At 40.5% G+C, this 19421-nt stretch overlaps 1 protein-coding gene across 1 annotated transcript in view; it reads left to right on the forward strand.

Moving 5' to 3' along the window:
* The window catches only part of CNTNAP5 (contactin associated protein-like 5), a 1037136-nt gene that overhangs the window by 565371 nt on the left and 452344 nt on the right, over positions 1 to 19421 (forward strand). The gene's annotated exons all lie outside the window — the stretch shown is intronic.

Below are 19421 nucleotides of genomic sequence, written 5' to 3' on the forward strand. Positions count from 1 at the left end.
CATATACATATATATATATATATGTATATATATATTCTTTTTCAGATCCTTTCCCTATCTAGGTTATTACAGAGTACGGAGTATAGTTACCTGGGCTATACTCTAGGTTCTTGATCATTATATATAGTAGTGTGCATCTGTTAATCCCAAACTCCTAATTTATCCCTCTCTCCTCCGTACATTTTCCCTTTGGTAACCATGTTTGTTTTCCAAGTCTATAAGTCTGTTTTTGTTTTGTAGATTTTTACATTTGTGTCATATTTCAGATTCCACATATAAGTGATATCATATGATATTTTCTTTGTTTGACTTAATTCACTTCATATGATCACTTAAACTTTATCTATGAAGATTGGAAAGGACTTCCTTTTACAGCAGGATAAATTAGGCCCTAATGTGTGGCAATATGGAACAGAGGTATGAACCATACCCTGGCTCTTCTATCTGCCTTTCCTTTAACATGGAGCTATGAAATTTTCTCCCTCCTTCTCTACTTGTTATATTACTGTCCTTCCAGAAACAGCATGTTCACTTAGTGACAAGTACTTACAGAGGTCAGACTTACATGCAGGCATTGGATTGGAGGCTAAGGCATGCGGCTAGGTCAATGAATCCTCTGAGAAGCCCTCCTGGCTCTACAGTTTGAATCAAACCCCCTCTTCTGGGCCAATATCCATCCCAGATTACATGACATTGCATCTTTCTTTAATTTAAATACCTTTCTTTCCCCACTGGACTGTGAGCTCTGTCATCCAACCAAATTAGAGAAATATGAGTTAGGGAGCAAAAGACATAATTTAATAGTTAAGATCAGGTCAGACTATGGGAAATCTTCAGAGTCAATGGATGAACAAAAAACCCACTGAACCTCTGTAAATGACAGAAGTTTGGGTCTGCAAGTCAATCAGGAGGGTCCACAGGTGCCTCTTCCCTTTATCAGTCTGTGGCCCTAGATTAAGTTCCTAACTTTGTCTCCCATGTAAGAGTGTATTAGGTACCTATAGCTGCATAACAAATTATGCCAACATGTAGTGATTGAAAACAGCATGTGCTATGTCTCAGTTTCTAAGAGTCAGGAATCCAGAGGCCCCCTGACTGGGTAGTTCTGGTTACAATCAGCTTGTTAATAGGGGCAACGGTCATCTCAAGTGTCAACCAGGGTTAATTCTGCTTGCAGGCTAACACACATGGCTGTTGAAAGGCCTCAGAAGATTCAAACTTATCCCCATGGCCTCTCCAGAAGGCTGCCTCAGTGATAGGGCAGTACTCTTAATCTAGAGTGAGTGACTTTGGAGAGAGTGAGAAAGAATCCTCAGGACAATGCCATGGTGTTCGTGTATCTCATAGCAAGAGTAGCATCCCATCATTTTCAACATATTCTGCTCATTAGAAAAGAAAATAAATCTAACCCTTGCTCAAGTCAAGGGGATTATACAAATGTTTACACAGCAGGAGTCATGGGTTATTGGGACCATCTTAGCATCTACCTGTAATAGGAGATGGAAAAAAAAAATCTTTATATTACAAGACAGTGATGGTGATTGAAAATGAAAGTGTTAGCTATTCAGTTGTGTCCAACTTTTTACAGCTCATGGACTGTAGCCTGCCAGGCTCCTCTGTCCATGGAATTCCCCAGGCAAGAATACTGGAGTGGGTAGCCATTCCATTCTCCAGGGAATCTTCCTGACTCAGGCATCAAACCTGGGTCTCCTGCATTGCTGGTGGACTCTTTACCATCTAAAGCACCATGAGATTAAATGGATCAAACCTTTGACACAGTGCTGAGAAGCTATTTAGCAAGTTTCTCTTTCTTCCACACCAACTCAGGATCTCTGGTGAAAATAAGCCTCACTCCTCAGAGTCATAAAAACTGAGTGAATTTGCACACTCCTGGGACTTTTATAAAATTTCCAAGATTTCCAGTCATGGAAGGTGAGTTAATCTCTTAGAAACATACCAGTTTTCATGTATAGAGTTAGAAAATTTAAACCTCAATCCTTATGTGAAGAAGAAAAATGGTGAGCTGGCACTGGGCTTTTTCTCTTTAATTGGTGAGATGGTTGAGTGCAGAGACTTGTATGCCTCAGGTCAAAATACAGTTTTAATAAAGTACAGGCCCCAGTGGCACTTTACTCTAAAGCATTCAGGTGTTACCTGTATTATTAAGCATGTGTCAGTCCATTAAAATGTGTTTATGACTGAGAGACAGGCTGGTAAAAGCTGCCCCATTACCCAGCTACACAGGGAGAAAAAGAAAATCATCGGGTATTTTTTACCTGCCTCTCAAAAGGATCAGACAAGGAAAAGAAAGTTTTAAAAACATTCTGATGTCTATCTCAGAAAACTTGTTTGCTTCTTTCCCCAAGAATTTCCTGAATTTTGGAAATTATGAATTTCTTTCATTTTTCTTTGAAATGGATCAAGGCTTTTTGTCTCCTGGTGTTTTTCTATCCCAGGTAAAAGACAGATAAACAAGTAAACAAAAAAAGCAAAAGAACAAAACCGGTTTTTTCCTCCCTTACATTTCTGAGGAAACTTGTTTTCCAAGTACTTGAGATCATATTGGCTTTGTAAGAAGTGAAAAGCTCATGTGAGAAATTAGAAAATAATAACTGTTGTTCTGAAAGTTTTTGAGGGCCCTTGGGACTACCCTTGACACATGGTACTCCATGGAAATTAGAAACTAGCACCACATTTTATTAGTTGAACAAGGAATCCAGATATTTAAAGATCTACTTGAGATTAGTTTAGGTATTTCTAATGTCCTGAATCTAAAAGAAAGGATGAACCCACAGAAAGGGCAGATCATGGATGCCTGGCACATTCACTACTATTACCAGAGCTTCATATAGTGTGCAAGCTTTGGGGAGGCAGATTATTTCGTGCATTTTTGCATTGAAGATCAGGAAGAGAAGTCCAAACTAAGTCATTCTCAAAATAGAAGGGTTCTGAATTTATTTGTTAGGAATTAAGTTTCAGGAAGATGAAGGACAGTAGTACAATCCCTCCATTGTATTCTACTTTGATTTCTATTTTTGTCATCTTCTTTCTTGAAAGCTTTGTGCGTGTGGATATGAGGAAGAGTCAAGGGCACCCTTTCACTGTAAGTGATGTGACACTTACATCAACAAACACTGTGATGTTGACACTAGAATCAACAAACACTGTGGATCTCTTGCAGGTCAGGCATTATGCTAGGACCTTATCATATAATACTACAGAAAAAAACAAAAAACTCATGAAACATATGAAGTGATTCTTATTTTACCAACATGCATAAGAGAAAATTGAGAGTCAGAAATTAAGCTCCCTTGACCAAGAAGGTGTTCAAGCTCAGGCTTTTCCTTTGCACTCCTAGGTCCACAGTTTTCACACTGTGTCTTGCTGACTCTTACATTGATTTTTGATATTCTCAGTTGCTTGAAAGTGAAAGATGCTCAGTTGTGTCCGACTCTTTATGACCCCTTGGACTTATAGTCCACAGAATTCTCCAGGCCAAAATACTGGAGTGGGTAGCTTTTCCCTTCTCCAGGGAAAGAAGGAAGATCCTTCCCAACCCAGGGATTGGACCCAGGTCCCCCACATTGCAGGAGATTCTTTACCAACTGAACTATCAGGGAAGCCCAATACCAGTTGCTTAAAGAATTCAAATATAAAGAAACTCTGCTTTAGCTGAAAGATGAAATGACAATAGGCTGTTAAAGAAAGTAGGCTGCATAGGATCTAAAGTTGGCTTTTCCCAAAACATTTACTTGGTGGCCCCATCAATAGACAGATTTGGGAATTAGATGGGTTGAGAACAGATGATGAATCCACTGTCTTTGTAGACTTTAGCTGACATTGCCTGTATACAATTATAATGTAAGTTATGCATACCTAACACACATGTATGCTACTGTTCATTGAATATATGGGACATGATTTTCTCAGACCTTTTTAAATGCTCAGTGATGATTCCTTAGTAAAATTATCACATAATTTTATGTACATCACATAAGTACAAAGGGAACTGGGCTTTCCAGGAGGTGCACTGGTAAAGAATCCAGCTATCAGTGCAAGAGACACGGGTTGATCCCTGGGTCAGGAAGATCCCCTGAGTAGGAAATGGCAACCCACTCTAGGATTCTTACCCAGAAAATTCCATAGACAGAGGAGTCTGGCAGGCCACAGTCCATGGGATTGCTAAGAGTTGGACATGACCGAGAACACACGCATGCACGAAGGGCACTAAGTAAGAGCCTGGATGCTTCCAGAGACTTTGCCATGCACAGGACAGTTTACCCATATTCGTGCCACCTCTGCATTGCAAACCCCAGCTGGAAATCTGAAGGCTGAATGGGAATGGAGAGGAAGCTTTCCAGGAGTCCTGCTGCCAGATGAGGAGCATCATCTCCCCCTTTAAGAATCAGAGCAGTCAATCGTGCAAATCTTAAATAAATACACACCTGGATCTCCTCCTTTATGCATTTAAAACCCTAGTTCCTCATCACTTCTCCCCAGGAACCGCATGTCTTGGGGACCACTTTCTCAGGTCACACCTGCTCCTGAAATGATTGACAACAGATTCTATTTTTGAATGGAGGATGGCTGCCATTTTAAAAGACTGTTAAAAATATGCTTAGGATGTAGATGTTATTGTCCAGACTAATCCGGATGACTAAGAACAGGAACTTGTGTAAAAGTAAAGGAGAGCACTTGGCTTGGTCAAGCAGAGTGTTTTGAATTGCAAGTGAAACATTAAGTCTTCTGAAGAAAAGCTGGCACCATTATAATTATTCTGCAAGTGGCCTGCCATTTCAATGTTATTTTTCTTGTGCTGATGGGAGAAGAATGCGGAATAAGAATAGGAAGAAAGAGATCTGGGGGCTTCAGTCCTGAAAATTGGAAGTATGTTTTTTTTCTGCTCTAAAGTGAGGTCGCTCAGTCGTCTGATTCTTTGCGACCCCGTGGACCGTAGCCCGCCAGGCTCCTCTGTCGATGGGATTCTCCAGATAAGAATACTGGAGTGGGTTGCCATTTCCTTCTCCAGGGGATCTTCCCAACCCAGGGATCGAACTCAGGTCTCCTGCATTGCAGGCAGACGCTTTATCCTCTGAGCCACCACCCCTCAAAACATCAATTTCCCACCGAAAAGCTAGTCTGGGCAAAGTCCTTGAATTCAGGCCTTAGCATCCAGGACAACAACCTCACTGTGTTCTGCATAGATGCAGAATCTGAGTTTTATTCTGTTAGACTACACTGTACTTTGTAGCTGAAGGAGAGAACTGGTCTAGAATTAAGTTCCTTCTAAACTTTCATGAGTTCCTAAAGCAAAACAGGAGGTCAACAATGTCTTCAAGGAAATCATCAACTCCAGAGTCTTCTTTTGACAATGGAATAAGTGCCCTTAATTACATGTATTCAGCAGGGCCAATCTCCCTGCCAAAGACCACTTTTCTCAACTCCTCATTTTGTGGTGCATTTTGGGGAGGAAGAATGGTAAACTGGGCTTCTTTCATACAGCCCAGTGATTTTTGTGAATGAAATGCTTGAATATCCAAGAAAAGTCCTGCATGTTTTTCTTTGTGATCCATATAGAATTAGGTGTCAAGGATCTAAATCTGAGAAGTTGTGTTTTGTTTTGTCTTATTAACCATCTTTAATTCACACTAGGATACTCTATATGTGTCAAAGTTATCAGGATATGTAGGACTTTCAAACAATGTTAGTAGAGAAAGAGTTGTATGTACCAGACCTACTGATTGTGAAGAGAAAACAAGACAGTCATAATAAGGGTCTTTTAATGTGAGATAGACTTGACTCAGAGGTTAAAGCATCTGCCTCTGATGCGGGAGACCTGGGTTCAATCCTTGGGTTGGGAAGATCCCCTGGAGAAGGAAATGGCAACCCACTGCAGTATTCTTGCCTGGAGAATCCCAGGGACGGAGGAGCCTGGCAGGCTACAGTCCACGGGGTCACAAAGAGTTGGACACAACTGAACAACTTCACCTCACCTCACCTCAGACTTTGTCACAGATGAAAATTTTTATGTTTGCTTCACTGCAGAAAATAGAACACACCCCAGTAAGGCCAAATGGCAGAGAGACTGTCTAATGGCTTTTCATTAGAGAATATTCTATCCAGAGCACATAGCCACACAGTCTACTGCTCTGATGTACTAGAGGCATCAAACCCAGGGTGGAATTTTCAGTAGTAAGAAATGAGTCTCCGCGCAATTGAACAGAACACAGAAGATGGGAGAGGGAATTTTCAGACAGATCTAACCTGGCAGTAGGGACCTGCAAAACGATTATAAGCAGGAAAGACAGAAGGAGAAAACCAATCACAGGGAACAGGACAGAATCCCTAGGCCAAAAGACACATGATGAGCAAAGATCCGGAAATCAAACAGATGCTACAAAAATGCTTTCAGTGGAGGCAGATGGCTTGCTGGAGAGACAATTTCAGGTCATTCCACTGAATCCTTACATACAAGTAATAGTGTTCAGCATCCTCAACCACCTTACATTTTCCAGTAGATACCAGGCATTCCAGAATTACTAATTATGAAACAATTCCTTCTAATCGGTCATTAATTTTCTATATTTAGAAGAATGTTGGGGCTGACTTGTTCTTTCTATAGCTGAACATGGGATGAAATTTTAATGGCATAGCCTTTGATCCACAACCATCATGGATATTATTGGATGATTATTTAACATTGCCTTTATTTAAATAAATCCTCCTACAGCTGTGGTCCACATCATTTCACTTATTCTTTTAAAATTTATATCAATTGATATTTTTTAAATAAACCTTCCTAAAGCCAACCAACTGCCCCATTATCTAGTCTTCTGGTTATTTTCTTTTGTAGCTTTGGCCTAAATATGTATTAGTTTGCTAGGATTGTCATAACAAAATACCATGGATTAGAAGACCTATCGGCTTCCTCAGTTGCTCAGTAGTAAACAATCTGCCTACAAGGCAGGAGATGCAGGAGATGCCGGTTCGATCCCCAGGTTGGGAGATCCCCTGAAGGAGGAAATGGTAACACACTCCAGTATTCTTGCCAGGAAAATCCCATGGATAGAGAAGCCCGATGGGCCCCAGTCCGTAGAATCACAAAGTCAGACTCACTCTGTAGGAGACCTATCAGAAATTTCCTTTCTTCCAGTTGTTGAGGCTAGAAGTTTAAGGCGTGGTCAGGGCTGGTTTCTTCTTGGTTTGCAGAGGCTGCTTTCTCCCTGTGTCCTCACGTAATCTTCTCTCTCTGTGCCCATCTGTGTCCTAATGCCTTTCTCTTGTGAGGGCACAAGTCATATTGGCTATGGGCCTACTCATAAGACTTTATTTTACCTTTATTACTTCTTTCAGAATCTTATCTCTAAATACAGACACATTCTCAGGTATGGGGAGAGGGCTAAGACTTCAACATATGGATTTGGGGGGGGTGCACAACTCAGCCCAATAGAAGGTGTATTATCAGACATAGAGACCAGATTGTTATTGCTAAGAGGGATGAGGGGTGGGGGAGGGATGGATTGGGAATTTGGGATTAGCAGATGCAAACTATTGTACAGTAAATTCTCAATGTGAACCTTCAAATTGTCAACTTTCAAAGATGAGAACAGTATGCCAATTATCATACTGTATTACTGTACTTTTCAAGGTACTGTACTATAAGATTAAAATTAATTTCTTTATTTTTCTGTTTGTTTTATATGCTATTTGTATTTTAAAGTATTATAAACCTATTACAGTGCAGTACTATATAGCCAAATGTGTTATGTGGGTACCTATGGTTACTTTGACTTATAAACAAATTGGACTTATGAATGTGCTCTCAGAACAGAACTCATTCATACGTATGGGACTTACCTGTATGTAGAATGGATCAACAACAGTGTCTTACTATGTAGGATAGTATTCTCTATTCAGTATCCTGTGATAAACCATAATGGAAAAAGAATATGAAAAGAATGTGTATAGGTGTATAACTGAATCACTTTGCTGTATAGCAGAAACTACCACAATATTTTAAATAAACTATACTTCAATAAGATAATTTATGAAAAATATATTAATCATGTGTACAGGCATGCGTGTGTGCAGTTGTATCCAACTCTTTGCAACCCTATGGACTGTAGCCCGCCAGGTGCCTCTGTCTATAGAATTCTTTAGGAAAGAACACTGGAGTGGGTTGCCATTTCCTACTCCAAAGGATCTTCCTCACTCAGTAATCAAACCTGCATCCCCTGTGTCTCTTGCACTGGCAGGAGGATTCTTTACCACTGAGCCACCTGGGAACCCTGTATTAATCATATATCTCTACAATTGGTTTCTCAATGTTCTTGTCACCATGGAATGTAAGGATTCATGGGAACAACATCACTGCCTGCCTTGCTCACCACTATTTGCCCAAGGCCTAGTCTAACACCTTGTTTATAATAGGTCTTCCATAACTATTTGTCTTATGTATAAGCAAGCATCTGAATAAATGAACTACTAGAAATGACCTCCAAAACATTTCTGAAGGATCTCATTTTAACATTGGAAAAAGAGTTCACAATGGTTTTTAACCAACATCCATGCTGCAACAGTTCTATGAGGCACCATGTGTCAAGCCCAGGAATGAGCTGTACTCAGGGGAGATACTAATTAGATAGAGGCCAGTGGGGCTCCCAGAGGTGGGAGATGGCAGGGAGAGCTGTGTCATGAAGGTTGAAAGTGCTCACCCTATTGATGCTTATGACCAGATGGTTGTAATCTGCAGCCCTGGAGTTTGCAGAGCATTCCCCAATATTGTCCTTTTTCATAGAATATGTTTATATCACCACCATCTGTACATCAAGTAAACATGATGACTTTGTGAACCTCATCCTCTGCTTCAATTAAGCTGTCATTAATGCCTGTGTTTTAGCTAAGATAATGTTGAGAAAATCCCATTGGTAAGGACAAACAAATATTAGTAGATAGCCACAGGGCCATGGCTGTCTCAACAAGCTGTCTGACAGAGCCCAGAGTTCAAGTTTCAGAAAACAAGCATATGATGAGGCACTCCACTTTATGTGAACTGAGACATGCCATTGCCTTAGCCTCAAGATATCAAGCAGAGGTTGGGAATATTTACTAAAGGAGTGATCTGGTGGGCCTCCATAGCTTTTTAAAGTCTCAGTAATAATGGCAGAAATATTTTATTTCTTAGCTTACTCTACATTCTTCTTCAGCTTGCTCCAACGGGAAACAGGGAACTAGATTTGTCTAATAGGGAAATATCTCATAGTCAAAACTGTTGTCATTTTCTTTAGTCTTTCATGTTTTATACTTTAATAATTCTCTCATATAATTCACTTTGCCTCCACCTGTTACTGAATGCATGTTCCTGTGTCTGATGCACAATGAGGCCAAACAATACCAGAATGTTGGAGTTTGGAGCAGAGAAAGTTTTACTGTAGGCCCAAACAAGGAGAACAGGTGGCTCGTGTCCCACAAAACTTCAAACTCCTGGAAAGGTTTCAGCAAACCATTGTTTTAAGGCCAAGTGAAAGAGGGGCATGGTTGGTTGTTACAAACTTCTTGGTGTCGGAATCCATTGCTTTTACAGCTAGCCACATAGGCCAGGTCATGATGTTCCTGTAAACCTCCACCAGCACAGTTGTTATTCTCTGTGCTACAACTTTTTATCTCTGTGAATGGAAAGGTATCATGCCTTAAAGGTCAAAACCTTGAGACTGGACCATCCTGTGTATTTCAGGCTATAGGCAATATTCTTAACTCAAAATAAAAGCAATAGAATTCAGTGGTTAAAGTAAAAGAAGCAGATCTAGTATGGAGTCAGATTTGTTCTTCCCTATTACACAGTTTAATTCAGGAAGCTTTTGTAGCATCTGTGCTCTGCTGGTACTGTACTCAATTCTGAGGATGGAGGGCTGCTGCTGCTGCTAAGTCACTTCAGTTGTGTCTGACTCTGTGCGACCCCATAGACGGCAGCCCACCAGGCTCCCCAGTCCCTGGGATTCTCCAGGCAAGAATACTGGAGTGGGTTGCCATTTCCTTCTCCAATGCATGAAAGTGAAAAGTGAGAGTGAAGTCACTCAGTCATGTCTGACTCTTTTCGACCCCATAGATTGCATCCTACCAGGCTCCTCTGTCCATGGGATTTTCCAGGCAAGAGTACTGGAGTGGGTTGCCATTTCCTTCTCCAGAGGATGGAGGGATTGGCTTCCAAAAGCTCATAGGTGCTGTTGAAAGGGACAGTATAGAGCACTGATTATGCAATTGGACAGATGCTTAGGACACAGTAGGAGCATAAAAGAAGAGGGACCAGGAAGGCTGAGAAAGTGAAGGCTTCCTAGAGGCAAGGAAAACATAGCTCGATTTTGAAGAATGAATAGAATTTCATTAAACAAATAAGGAAGGGAAGGATGTGCCAATGAGAGGAGAGAAATAGGAGATCTGGATGTCTAAGACTCCACAGGTGGCTCAGTCACAGATACAAAGAAGCACAGGCAAAATATGAACCATAATTTTGGTCAGGGATCCAAAGTTTGGCTGTCTCCTAAAGGTGACAGGGAGGAGCTCCTCCTCCTGACAGGGAGGAGCTGTATCTGGCTGTGGAGCTGACCTTCATTTTTATTGTGTAGACTTTGGAACCAAGCATTCAAGTCTCTTCTAGAGACACTGTATCTTCACCATCAACTATGAACATATCACAGTTTTTATCTGATTCCAGTGTATGTCAAACCCAGCTGTTCTCCTTCCAGATGCTGACCAAAGGTTCTGAGGATCCAGGTTATCTTAACACATGAGCCAGCCTTTCACAACTAGGAAAGGTTTAACCTATGATTTATCAACCAGGTGCCAGGAGGGCCCAGCTGCTGACACTTGGCAGTGGAGATTCAGCTAGTCTGACACTCAATCAATCAAGTAACGTTTGGAGAGGGCAGGATGTTGCTCTGTTGATACCGAGGGGAATACCAAATCACCATGCAGACTCTGACCCTCAGGAACTTTGAACACCATCAAGGAGATAACACTGACAGAGATGGATTGTTAATTAATAGTACAAGGCAGTAAATAATATGAACTAAATGAATAGATCAGACAGTGGATATTTTTAGAATCCAAAAGAAGAAATCTCTATGTACAGATCTTGCCTAGGAAAACTTTCTTTTTTCATTTCCTGGTGTATTAACTTACTGTTTCAACCATTCAGTTCTTTTTAGGCGTCCTGTACTATGCTGCTGCTACTGCTGCTGCTGCTAAGTCACTTCAGTTGTGTCCAAGTCTGTGCTAGGTGACTGCAATAGGAAGTTAAAAAAAAAATAAAATAAAAAGCTTCCTGCTCCTAGAGTTAAGGAGAGGAAGTACTAGGACAAAAACTGGGCATTGGAGGATAGTAAGGTGAATTTGAATAGTCAGAGAGCTGGGAGAATAGCATATGGGTGAGGTGGAGGGTGGAGGAAAAATACGTTAGTTTAGTGCATTCACTAGAAGCATAATGAGTACACTAGCCCAGTTAGAGTAATAAATTTGTGTAGGCGTACTGAGAAATAAGATGGCAAAGACCGATGGGGACCAGATTACAGAGGCATCAAGCATCAAGACAAGTATTTGACTTTCATTCACTGGGCTCTATTGACACACTGGAGGGATTTTTGCTGTAAGTTTTAATAATAACCTTGCTCTTCCAATACTTCAATCTAGCAAGTTGTCTTGTACCAGAAAGAGATCAGGGGCTGGGAGAAAGAGGGAACCCATCAGAAAGATTACCAGCTCCCTGATAGGGGATGAAATCAAAGTTGGAGAGGAAATTTGAAGAAATATGTGAATTTAATTCACCATATGAAGGAAAGGGTTAATAGAATTTGATAATTGATGGATAAATGGTATTCAAGAAAAAGAGGACAGAGGACCTAAATTGTGGCATAATGGTGCTAATAATTAGAATATGCTCTTTTATGATGTGATTGACATTTTAAGACTGCCTTATTCAATTATTTAGATATTCCCCACTTTGTTCTCTCAAACACTGAAATTACCTTTGAATTGTTAAGTAAAGGTTGGTATGAAAGGATGTAGAAAAACAGCTGAATTGAGTTTTCTGGGGAAGATAAACCCTACAAACTTCTAAGTCAAGCCAGGCAGTTGTGTCTTTGTTTTACAGATGAAGAAGGAGTTGAGAGAGATTAAGAAATCTGTCTAGATTGTTAGAAATTATAAGTGGCAGGGCCTTAAGCAAGGGTCACAGGTGAATAAATGAAATGGGGAGATCTGTAATAGGTTATTTCCAGGATTGGAAATAGAGTCTTCAGGACTGTGCTCTGGCCTGGACTGTAGCTCTGTGTATCCCAGTGTGGCTGTATGGCTGATGGTTAGAGATGCTGGGACAGACACCTGACTTCAAAGGTTCTGTCTTCAATCCATAAAGAGAGACCCTGAAATTAGATGAAGGCTGAAATGCAAAGACCTTTTAGGAACTGGACTGAGAATGAGAGAAGAAAAGGGAGTGAAACAGACAGAAATCAAGTGCTTGCTTTCTGAGACTCTGCAACCTCAAGTTATTCCTTGAAACCAGTGATTCTCAACCAAGGGAAATTTTCCAGTCCCATCCACCCTGACCTCCCATTCCCACATTTTCAGGCAGTGGACTTCTGGCAGTGTCTGGTGATGATTTTTTTTTTTAAGCACAAACTTAATTTATAGTCTTTCAGCATGGCCAAATAATGTGCTAAGTATATTCTCTGGTGGCTCAGATAGTAAAGAATCTGCCTGCAATACAGGAGACCTGGGTTCGATCCCTGGGTCAGGAAGATCCCCTGGAGAGGGGAATGGCTACCTACCCACTCCAATATTCTTGCCTGGAGAGTTCCGTGGACAGAGGATCCTGCAGGTGGGCTATAGTCTACGGGGTTGAAAAGAGTTAGACACAACTGAGCTACTAACACACAAGAATATTCATATACATTTATCATTTTATTTTTGTAAAACTCTGAGTTTGGTGGTGTTATTCTTTTTTCCCTTTATTCATTTTTAATTGCAGTATAGGTAATTTACAACGTGGTGTTAATTTTAGGTATACAGCAAAGTTACATATAGTATACATATACACACACACACACATATATATATTCTTTTTCAGATTGTTCTCCATTACAGGTTATTGCAGGATATTGAATATAGTTCCCTGTGTCTGCTATATAGCAGGTGCTTGTTGGTTCTCTTTTTATATATCATAGTGTATATGTGTTAATCCTTATCTCCTAGAGGAAATCATAGGCAGAACATTTTTTGACACAAATTGCAGTAATGTTTTTTGGATCCATCTCCTAGAGTGATGAAAATGAATGCAAAAATAAGCAAATGGGACCTAATTAAACTTAAAAGCTTTTGTACAGCAGAGGAAACCATAAACAAAATGAAAAGACAACCTACAGAATGGGAGAAAATATTTGTGACAGAGAAGGGGTTAATTTCTAAAATATACAAACAGCTTATATAACTCCATGTCTGATGATGTTTTTGGTGCTGGGGATGGGGGCATCCCGGGAGTCAGGGATGCTGCTAAACATCCTATAGAAAAGCATAGTCCAGGACACCACACCCCCAACAAATAATTATCCAGTCCCAAATTTGAGAAATTCTACTCCCTCCCAAGGCAAAAGCTTACTGCTAAAGAAAAAGATTCAGGCTGTTGCAATACTTCTTAGCCACCTGAGTCTCAGTCTTAATAAGTGTGAACTATAAATTGTTGTGAAGGTCTCATTATAAAAAGGTATTAAAAAACACACAAGAATGCTTGGTAATGATATTTATCTAGAAAAATAAAATCAAAGTAGAAAAGGTCCAAGGTCAGATCTAAGTGGACATTTTGAGAAACGAAAGTTGAGTTGTACTTTAATTCAATAGAAACTTGAAGTTTCATGAAAGGACAGAACTAAAGTGTGAACTCAGTCTTGTCAAAGGGAAGGTTGCCTTGTGAGAACAGAAGTGGTGCAGTTACTTAGGAAACATTGAAACAGTTCCTCAAAAGGTTACATATGGAGATAACATATATGACTCAGCAATCCCGCTCCCAGGTGCACACCTAAGAGAATTAAAGACTTAAGTCCTCAGAGAAATCTGTGCAGGAATGTTCATAGCGGCATTATTCATAATATCAGCAAAGTGCAAGTGACTCAAATGTCCATCACCTGGCAAAAGGATAAACAAAATGTGGTTTGTCCACACAATGCAACAACATTCAGCCATATAGGTAGATAGATAGACTGATACAGATAGATGGATACAAGCTGCTACCTAGAATGAACCCTGAAAACATTATGTGACGCAAAAGAAGCCAGTACAAAAGGGAACATAACATATTATTTCATTTATAGGAAATCTCCGCAGGCAAGTCCGTAGAGACAGAAAGCAGATTATTGGTTGGCACAGCTGGAGGTGGGGGATTCAGGCAATTGGAGACTGATAGCTAAGGTTACAGCATTTCTTTGAGGGCTCCAAACATTTTAAAATTAATTGTAATGGCAGCCTAACTCTGTGACTATACTAAAAACACTGAACTGTACTTTTTACACAGATAGATTGTATAGTCTGTGAGTTTTATCTCAATAAAGATGTTTCAAAAATATAACTAAATAAAAGCAAAGTTAAATTCCACAGCAGAAAATAGAGGTAGAGGTAATTGGCCATCAGAATGATTCCTGGAGCAAAGCAGGGTTTGCTTTGGAGTGTGGAGAGCAGAAAGCACTCAACCTGGGTGCCTGACAGCTCAGCCTGGGTGCCCGACCCCTGCGTTTGAATTCTGGGTCTACCCCCACAGTAGCCATATGAGCCTGGACAGCCTCTCCAATTTTGTTTAACCTTGTGTAACATGAGGGCCCTAAAACTTGGCCTCTGGGAACATTGTACAAATTAGGAATTACATATTCAAAGTGCCTGGCTCATTGTACATATTCAGTACTGTGTGTATTGTTAGCTGTTTTTACAATTGGGCCGTGTCTCACATTTCATCTGCAAGTTTTGTTGCAAGGATGGAAAGTGTCTATTTTTATATTTTTTTATGAAGAAAACCTTCTAAACCTCTTTAATGCTCTCTGTGAAAGACCTTTAATACCATTGCCTTAGGCTGGATTCTGGAACTAGGAAGCAGTTACTTTAAGTAATGAGAGGTGGGGGGGGATGTAGAGGGAGAAGTGGAAAAGAATGAAAACATTTCCTATCCTTTATCTCAGCCTGAACAGTTTGATAGTATTAAAAAATAATTACAAATGTTGCACAAGGTTTTTAGAAACTTCACAAATTCTAGGACTTTACATAAGAGAAAAGAATCTGTGATTCTTGCATTTAAGCTAGTTCCAGTGTTTTCTCTTTGTTGTCATTTTTTTTAAATTTTATTTTATTTTAAAACTTTACATAATTGTATTAGTTTTGCCAAATATCAAAATGAATCCGCTACAGGTATACATGTATTCCCCATCCTGAAATCTCCTCCCTCCTCCCTCCCCATACCCTCCCTCTGGGTCGTCCCAGTGCACCAGCCCCAAGCATCCAGTATCGTGCATCAAACCTGGACTGGCGACTCGTTTCTTACATGATATTTTACATGTTTAAATGTCATTCTCCCAAATCTTCCCACCCTCTCCCTCTCCCACAGAGTCCATAAGACTGTTCTATACATCAGTGTCTCTTTTGCTGTCTTGTACACCGGGTTATTGTTACCATCTTTCTAAATTCCATATATATGCATTAGTATACTGTATTGGTGTTTTTCCTTCTGGCTTACTTCACTCTGTATAATAGGCTCCAGTTTCATCCACCTCATTAGAACTGATTCAAATGTATTCTTTTTAATGGCTGAGTAATACTCCATTGTGTATATGTACCACTGCTTTCTTATCCATTCATCTGCCGATGGACATCTAGGTTGCTTCCATGTCCTGGCTATTATAAGCAGTGCTGCATTGAACATTGGGGTACACGTGTCTCTTTCCCTTCTGGTTTCCTCAGTGTGTATGCCCAGCAGTGGGATTGCTGGATCATAAGGCAGTTCTATTGCAGTTTTTTAAGGAATCTCCACACTGTTCTCCATAGTGGCTGTACTAGTTTGCATTCCCACCAACAGTGTAAGAGGGTTCCCTTTTCTCCACACCCTCTCCAGCATTTATTATTTGTAGACTTTTGGATCGTAGCCATTCTGACTGGTGTGAAATGGTACCTCATAGTGGTTTTGATTTGCATTTCTCTGATAATGAGTGATGTTGAGCATCTTTTCACGTGTGTATTAGCCATCTGTATGTTTTCTTTGGAGAAATGTCTATTTAGTTCTTTGGCCCATTTTTTGATTGGGTCATTTATTTTTCTGGAGTTGAGCTGTAGGAGTTGCCTGTATATTTTTGAGATTAGTTGCTTGTCCGTTGCTTCATTTGCTATTATTTTCTCCCATTCTGAAGGCTGTCTTTTCACCTTGCTAATAGTTTCCTTTGATGTGCAGAAGCTTTTTGTTGTCATTTTTAACAAAACGGGAACAATATCCTATATACTATATTTCACTTAATAAGATATAACTACCACTCTTGGAATTATGATTTTAATGACTACATTATATTTCATATAATTATTATTAATGGTAGTGAAACTTTCATTTACAATAGTGACTGCTGCTGATGCTGCTAAGCCGCTTCAGTCGTGTCTGACTCTGTGCGACCCCAGAGACGGCAGCCCACCAGCCTCCCCCATCCCTGGGATTCTCCAGGCATGAACACTGGAGTGGGTTGCCATTTCCTTCTCCAACGCATGAAAGTGAAAAGTGAAAGTGAAGTTGCTCAGTCGTGCCCAACTCCTAGCGATCCCATGGACGGCAGCCTACCAGGCTCCTCCGTCCATGGGATTTTCCAGGCAAGAGTACTGGAGTGGGGTGCCATTGGGTGAAATACTTTGGATTTAATTTGACAAGAGATGTGCAAAACCATACAAGAAAAATGTTAAAACACTCATGAAAAGCACTGAATAATACTTGGACAAATGTAAAAATATATCCCATTCTTGAATGGATAACAGCATTATAAAGATACCATTTCTCCCTTAGTTATAAATTTAATATAATCTCTGTAGTAACATAACAGTTTATTTTATGGCATTAGATGCATTATACTAAAATTCATATAGAAAAGCAAACATTCAGGGTTGTATTCTGTATTATCAAATACAATACATCTGATTCACCTAAATTATTGCTATTGGAAATATTAGCAGTTGTGAATTTTTGCTATCATAAATGATATTATAAACGATGTCATGAACTCTTTTCACCATAAACCTTGATTGCAGTTTTGTTATTATTTTAGGATTGATTCTTCTAAATAAAATTCGTGGAAATGAGGCATTATATTTTTAGGGTTTTTGATACTCATTGGTATACTGCCTTCTAGAAAGAATGTATCAACCTTTGAAATTGCCTGATTCCTCTATATTCACTAAAATAAAGTGTGTATATATATATAAATTTTATATATATATAAAATTTTCTATTCTTTGCCAGTCTGGGAGATGACAAATATTATTTAATATCACTTTAAAGTTCAGAAGTTTTATGTTTGTTATCATCCAACAATCATTGCAGAACCCAAGCCCCACCTTTTAAGTCTCAGCTTTTAAATCACCCCAAAGTGGCCCTAAAAACCCTTTTCTTCTATGCCCAGAGAAATTTCCCCAAGGAGGTTCCTTTCCTCAAGGGTAATGCTTTCCTGTCCCCTTCATTGAAAATTTCTATTTTTTTCAGACCTGTTTATCTCAGAGAGGTTTTTGGAGGAAAGCAACCTGATAGAACTGATTTTCCCTAATTTGTGAATAATTAATAACACTTAAACCTGTGCCTTTAATAGACTGTTCTTAAAAAATAAACCTGAAGAGGCTCCAGGGGTGTTATTTTGGATCCATGAACAGAAGGATGGGGACAGAGAGCCCAGGGAAAGCAGATATTTGGAGAGAGGTCTGTCACTTTACTCACCTTGGAATCTGTGCCCAGGTCAGCTCTTCAGAGCTGGTCTTGTTTTTCTTAGCTTCTTTCTTTCTTCTTTTGAAACCACTCATGGATTACTTCTCAACCCAGGCTGCACAATTGAATCTCTGGAGATCTTTGAAACTTCCAAGGCCTGTGGCCACCCCATAAGTCTGCCTTAATTAACCTGGTGTGGGGCCCAGAGACCTGTCTTTTCAAAAGCTCCCCAGGTGATCCCTTTGTGTGGTCAGCAGCAAGAACTACTGTTCACATAATTTTCTTCTAAGAGCTAATTTCACACAGGCTCCCCCTGCAGGGACTAGGGACCTTGTAGGAAAGATCAGAAAAGATCAAATCAAAAGGAAAAGCAGACCAGAAAGAAAAAAAAAAAAAGAAAGAAAAGAAAAAACAACTCACCAACCAAGTGATCCCTTATTGTAACCTGAAGCTTTTAAAGACAGATAGTGACCTGGGAAAGGGTGGGGACCCCAAAACAGAACATGCAAGCTACAGCCCCAGCCCTAGCTCCAGTCCTGCCTCCACACTGAGCACATCGCTTCCTCAGCCCTGTGTCTTCTGTACAGCGCCCTGATGATGGGTCTGTAATTCGATGGCACACTCCCCCTGACCTCTGTCTGTATCTTCTTTCCTACTTTGTCCCTAATGTTTAGCTGGGCACTTATAGGATATTTTTTGGTGGCTCAGATGGTAAAGAATCTGCCTGCAGTGAGGGAGACCTGGGTTGGATCCCTGGGTAGGGAAGAAGATCCCTTGGAGAAGGGAATGGCTGCCACTACCAGTATTCTTGCCTGGAGTATTTCATGGACAGAGGAGCCTGGCGGGCTACACTCTGTGGGTCTCAAAGAGTCAGACATGACAGAGTGACTAACTTTTTTTTTCACTTTAGGAGCTATTTTCACCCTATCTGTTGAGCTAGTTACTGACTCCCTTTTAGCCTAGCCTATGGCTTACCTGAAATGAAATCTCATCTGTTATGCAGAGGTATTTAAATTGGTATGCAAATAGCAGTAAAAGGAGTAAAGACCCACCACTGGCTATGCTGCCCAATGCCCTTGACAGAAGTCAAATGTTCAGCACCAGGAAATACCTGACAGACCCTCTGCCTCATTAGCAGAATCCCTGTTGCTGGACCCCACTGGCCTTTTGGGGGGAAGTAGGGCCTCCAGGCTGAGCAGCTTCTGTGTTCTCCTCTCCACCCCAGGCAAATGTTCAGGGCTGCAGTGAACACTGGCTGGGAGGGAGCTGGCCCTTACATCTGGGTTATTCAGAACAGATGGAGCACAGCTGCCCCTGTGTATCACAGCTGGGCTTCGAGCCTGGTGCTGCGCTTTCCTGGGGGCAGCTTCTATGGCCATCGGATGGCTCAGAGGCAAGGGCTCTTTAGTAGCCATTCTGAGAAGCCCTGCAGACCTCTAGTCTGATT

Source organism: Bison bison, unplaced genomic scaffold, assembly GCF_000754665.1.
Source record: "Bison bison bison isolate TAMUID 2011002044 unplaced genomic scaffold, Bison_UMD1.0 scf7180017864471, whole genome shotgun sequence".
Taxonomy (NCBI): domain Eukaryota; kingdom Metazoa; phylum Chordata; class Mammalia; order Artiodactyla; family Bovidae; genus Bison; species Bison bison.